Raw genomic sequence first — 6,000 nt, 5'->3', positions numbered from 1 at the left:
GGTTGAGGGGGTGTTTGCCCATTTAGGATCCATCGCCCTGGAGGAGGGCATGGCCACCCACTCCAATATTCTTGCCTGAAGAATCCCCATGGACAGAGGAGCCTGGGCTACAGTCATGGGGCGCAAAGAGCTGGACACTACTGAGCGGCCAAGCACATGATCGGGGGGAAAGTTTTGTTGACAAGGCCCTAGACAGACGACGCATGCTGTGCTGCCCTTTCTCCAGGGTGGGCCCATCTGTTTTTAAAGGGAATTTTCTTTAAGGAATATGGATCTTTGTTTTGGAGCCCTAACATTGGCATTTTTCAGTCACATCAACTTCTTTGTTTACATTCCATTTAACTCAAAATGAAGTTAATAGCAATTTTCTTAGGCGTCTTACTACTGGCTCTGCAGAGGGCATTTTGAATGACCATTGGGAAAATGCATGAATAAATAGGAAGTTTGAAAATCTATAGTATTATAGATGAAATTATGGTCTAGCTTCTGACATTGTGGCTACTAAAACAAGAAATGCGAATTTATAAGGAAGATTTTTGTTTTAGGAGCCATTAAAAAATTTGTTCCTGAGCTTGCTTAACTCTTTCCTCTTCACTGCCAACCCAGAAGAGATTTAGTTATACTTAAAATTAGTAACTGAAAATATAATGCGAACCCTACATCTGGCACTTCACTTAATATGATTGCACTCAGTTTCAGGGAGAGGAATGGATGCATTGAGCCTGATCTCATTTTACACACTATATTGTAAGTTTTCTTTATCTGGAAATGAAAGACTAATTTAGTCCTTGGGCAATGTTAATTATAAACCAGACAGAGGCACCATGCCTGTCTTTGTAGGATGAGGAAACCCATAACATTTCTTTGGAGACTGGATTCTTTTAATGAGATAAATGCAAGGCTGTGTTTCTATTTGTAACTAAGTTGTTTAAGGAGAAAAAGAGTCTTTGAACTCAGCAGGTGAGCCCCAGGCTAGAAAGCACAGAAATTGTCTTCTGTGCACACTCGGACCCCAAGTAGCAATCTTTTTAGAGGAAGAAGGGCTCAAGGGCTCAGGTTTTGTAAGAGTGACCATGATTAGCACATATAAGTTCCAATCCAAGAAGGGTTTCCATAGTACTCCATTTCCCTTGTTAAAATGAATTTCCAAGTGATGGATGAAGCAGGAGCCTATAGAGCCTTGTGGCTGCTGCTGGAGGTCAGCGACACCTTTGCAAGTTGTTCAAGCTCGTAAGGAAACAATTCTCAGCAAATGCAAGTGCTAGTTAAGCATCACCTCTTCCAATAAAAAGGACAGGTATATTTTGGAGGAGATGATGTGCATTGGAGAAGGAACAGAAAGGTCCTATTAGAATGAAGTCCTTAATCTGTACTGAAATGATCCTTTCTGGATTCACCACCAACTTCTGATTAGAGAAGAGTCACCTGTGTCCATGGGCCATTGCTTCTTGCTCCACAGTGGTAGAGTTAGGGGTGGAGTTGGTACATCCATGCGTCTGGAACTGGCCATAGACATCTTATCCTCATCTAGTTAATTCAATTACTTCATCACTTAATTTTCATTTCCATAAAGAAGAAGAGTTGCCCAAAGGTAGGGAGAACTGATGAAACTCAATAAAGAGAATCTTTTTATTGACCATGATGAGATTCTTGTTTGGCTATGACTATCACCTAGTCATTCTTTCCCAAGGCTCTTTTGAAAAAGATGATAATACCAAAAACATATGTGTATACTGCGTAGCAGTTTCTGCCATTTATTGAGCACTTAACACGCAACAGACATTGTATGAACACGTTACATTCACGTAATCCCACAATAACTTTATGGCGCTGATCCCATTACAGTGTGAGATGAGAAAACTGATGAGCTTGACAGATCAAACTCATCAACCCAGTGTGATGAGAAAACTGGGTCTAAAAGACATGTAACTCTTCTGAGGTCAAACAGCTTGTAAGTGGCAGAGTTAAAGCTCAAAGCCCTGATTTGTTTGGGACCAGACCATGCTCCAAATCCCTATGCTAGTCTGTGTACCATAGAACAAATTTTGAGCTTTTAAGTTGAAACATACCATATCAAATAAGGATGATTACACCTTCCAATATAATGAAGTATTAACAGTTCCTCACTGTTCTCCATCAACAGGTTAAAGTACTGATATTTCTGGTGAGTTTCCCAGCATGTGGTCTCTAAATTCTCCTTCCCATATATTCTAGTAAAGTGAATTTCTCCTGGGTCCCTTAAGTTTCTCTTCTTTTATTCTTTTTACTCTGGCCTCCCTTAATTTCCCCAGATCAAACTAGGCACCAAATGAGAGAATAGATGTGAAAATATTTTGAAATGTTGAAGAAAATCAAACAGAATATTACAATTATGTCTGAGAAAGCTTTCCACATCTGCTCAAAGAAGCTACTTTTCTCTATCCAGTCAAGACACTCAGCAATCTGGAAATGCCAGAAGGCAGCTATGAATCAGGAGCGTGAACTGCCAAGTTAGTCAAAAGTGTCCAACCAGGTTATGTATGTAAGTATACCTTAAACCTAATGAAGGTCAGTTTCCAGATAAAGATCATGAAGAAATTTTGATTAAGTATTATATCACCTGAAAACCATTCCATGACCAAGAGGTTAAATAGGCATACTCATTTTGTCTGAGCACGATAACATACAAACTGGCTGAAATGAGGTGAATGAGGAAATTAAAAAGAGACACAAAAGAGAGAAAAAAGGTCAAGAATTCTGTTTCAGAAAGAAGCAACACATAGTTTTTAAAGAAGAATTGACTGCTAAAACCAAGGCTTTTTCTTAGTTTGTGTACCTGACACCACAACTAGTTTGGGAGTAATACGGGAGTTATAAATCAGCGAAGATTAACTGCTTATGGTGAGTGGCTATGAAATCTGATTGAATGCAATCTTTGATTTATCTTTTTAAAATTTTATGTTCACACAGTTGCTTTGTGAGTCATGCCAAGTGAATCACCATCTACATGTTCTCAGATTTCTACCCTGGCCCTTAGACATAAGCCTGCTATTATTTGTGGGACTTGAAATTTGGTTCTAGTCACATGATGATTTATAGACTGCGCAGTAGCAAAAGTGTTTAATGACCATTCACAGCAGCAGTGTCTTCCAGAAGGTTCTCCTTCTTGCTGTAGAGATACTCCCTAGTCTTCTATTCTGCCTTCCATTTCAGCCGGTAGAGACCGAGAAGGTCTTGGCCAATGAAGTATTCCAAATGGCCGTGAGAACACAGCAAAGGAATTCACTTTTATAAATCTCTATTTATGTATACTGAATTTCTTTTAAAAATAGTTTATAGAAACCTCTCAGATAAACTAATGATTGAGAATGAAGCAACGAAACCTCCTTATTATTTTGTAAATGTAGGTCTCTTCCCTAGGTAAAGTCTGAAGTGTGCTTTATTGCCTTGTTCACCCATCTCGTCTTTTTACACCGTTTTCCTGTTTCTTGACAACTCAGCTTTTCAGATCCTATGTTGGATGTAGGGGAACTTTATTCAGATATGTATACTGTCTTTGCTGACCATGATGTTATGGTTAGATCAATCCCAATTAATCAATCAGATCATTTAATTTACACAAATTATGTTGAACAATGTTATGTTTTACCTCCTTGTGCTGTTCTTAATTGCTCAGTTGTGTCCAACTCTTTGTGACCCCATGGACTATAGTCCGCCAGGCTCCTCTGTCCAGTGAGATTCTCCAGGCAAGAATACTGGGGTGGGTTGCCATGCTCTCCTCCAGGGGATCTTCCCAACCCAGGGATCAAACCCAGGTCTCCCATAATGCAGGTGGATTCTTTTACTGTCTGAGCCATCAGGAAAGCCCAAGGGAATTTAAAAATGTAAAGAGAATGCCTGAAACAATAAATGCTTAAACAAAGGAATGAATCTAAACATGATGCCATAAAAATGTTTTTACTTTAATGCTTTGTGAATAAAATTTTCACTCCAAAATTCATCGTGGAACTGGAGGTGCCCACAGAGATGCTGAAGAAAGGAATATTTTTTTTTTTTTTGAAGAAAGGAATATTAAAAAACAGTTATGTCTCACATGCACTCATGTTCTGGGAAAATACTGTTTGAGAAGAGTTACCGGCCCAGAGATGACTAACTGCACAGAACTTCTGGGAAGTCTTATCCATGATTCCTAGAAAACAGAGCATCTGAGGGGAAGCTGCTGAAGCTTTTCCGGGGTGGGCGGTGCAGTACCAAGTCAGCAAGAGTGAGGGGACAAGGAAAGTGAGGCAGGGGAGGAGGTGATGCGTCACTGAGCTTCATGAGAAGCACAGCTTGGTCGGACTGTGTCTCCGAGGAGGTATTCTGTTCCTAGCACCGCTCAGGACTGCCGCAGTGGAGGGGAGGGTGTGGGGCTTCTGTGCTGAGCCTTCCCGTCTCCTGCTGTCACTGGTTCAAGTCTTTGCAGGGGGCATGAGCTCCCCTGCACTCTGGCCGGTGTTGCCAGGTAGGCCGAGCTGGGACACCGAGGCTCTCCCTGCGCCCAGAGGCTGGGGCCAGGCAGTGAGTGGGGGGGACGGGAAGGCCGTACGTGGCTCAGTGAATCCGGAGTGGGGTGGCTGCTGGGGACCTCAGGTGGTGATTCCTCATGCTGACAGCCACAGATAGAAATGGTAAGAAAAGAGCAAAACCACAGATAGAGTCCCAAGCGGTACGTGAATCCCCGTAAAAAGAGAAGGTGGGAGTGTTAAATGCAAGTGAATAGTCCTGAAGCACATTTCAGGGGAGCTAGGCTGATGCAGGATGCCCGGGAGAGGGGAAAGGAGAGGAGGGATCCGGGAGCAGAAATGCTGCTGCCTCGCAGCTCCAGTGGTGGAGATGACGCAAACTGGGACCGGATTCTAAAGCCCCGAGGACAAGCTCATGTTCTCTTCAGCTGTGTTACTCCAGGAACCTAGCATGTGGCCTGGATGAGCTGTAGGGATTCCAATAAGCATTTATTAAACTAGGAATCAAATGCTTTGCGTGCATGCTCAGCTGTGTCTGACTCTTCACGACCCCATGGATTGTAGACCTCCAGGTTCCCCAGTCCATGGGATTTTTTTTCAGGCAAGGATACTGGAGTGGGTTGCTATTTCCTACCCCAGGGGATCTTCCTGACGCAGGGATCGAATAGGTTAAATCGAATCGAATTCATCTCTTTGTTTGCAAATAAGTTTTGCCTTGGTAAATGAGCTTAAGGCTTTGTGTGGGGGTGGGCAGAACTCTGTATGTAAGAATGAGATCTTCTACAGGGCAAAGAAGAAACCTATGTTGCTTTGGAGTTCATATAGAATGAGTTAGAATTAAACAAATTCAGGTCAAATCCTGACTCTGTCACTTACTTGCAATGTGATCATGGGCAAGTTAATTACTATCTCAAAGCCTTATTTTTCCTTGTCTGTAAAATGTACATAATAATAGTACTTACCTGTGAGATTACTGATACTAGACCAGGGCTGTAGAATAACTGGGCAATTGGTATTAGCTATGATTACCATTGCTGGCTTCCCCGGTGGCTGAAATAGTAGAGAATCTGCCTGCAATGCAGGAGACCAGGGTTCAATCCCTCGATAGGGAAGATCCCCTGGAAAAGGGAATGGCAACCTACTCTAGTATTCTTGCCTGGAGAATTCTGTAGACAGAGGAGCCTGGTGGGCTATAGTCCATGGAGTCGCAAAGAATCAGACACGACTGAGCAACTTACACAGACACACCCCATTGCTATTGAGTGATCTTCCTGCTGGGGGTACCACAAAACATAGGTGAAACCTGGTCTGACAAAGAATTTCTTTTACATTTATTTTATGTCAATATTTATACACTTCTTCATAGGCAAGTGAAATAGTAAAAAGCATTTGGTTGAGAAGTCCGCTGTTTCAAGTCTCAGAGCTATGAAAAATGAAAGTTTCTAATGAGTTTGGTAGTTTCTTTTTAGAAGATAACTATATGGCTTGTATGACTTAAACGGAAAGGAGACTTAAG

The sequence above is a fragment of the Cervus elaphus genome, chromosome 28 (genome assembly GCF_910594005.1).
Source record: "Cervus elaphus chromosome 28, mCerEla1.1, whole genome shotgun sequence".
Lineage (NCBI taxonomy): Eukaryota > Metazoa > Chordata > Mammalia > Artiodactyla > Cervidae > Cervus > Cervus elaphus.
Note: the sequence above shows the minus strand (reverse complement) of the source record.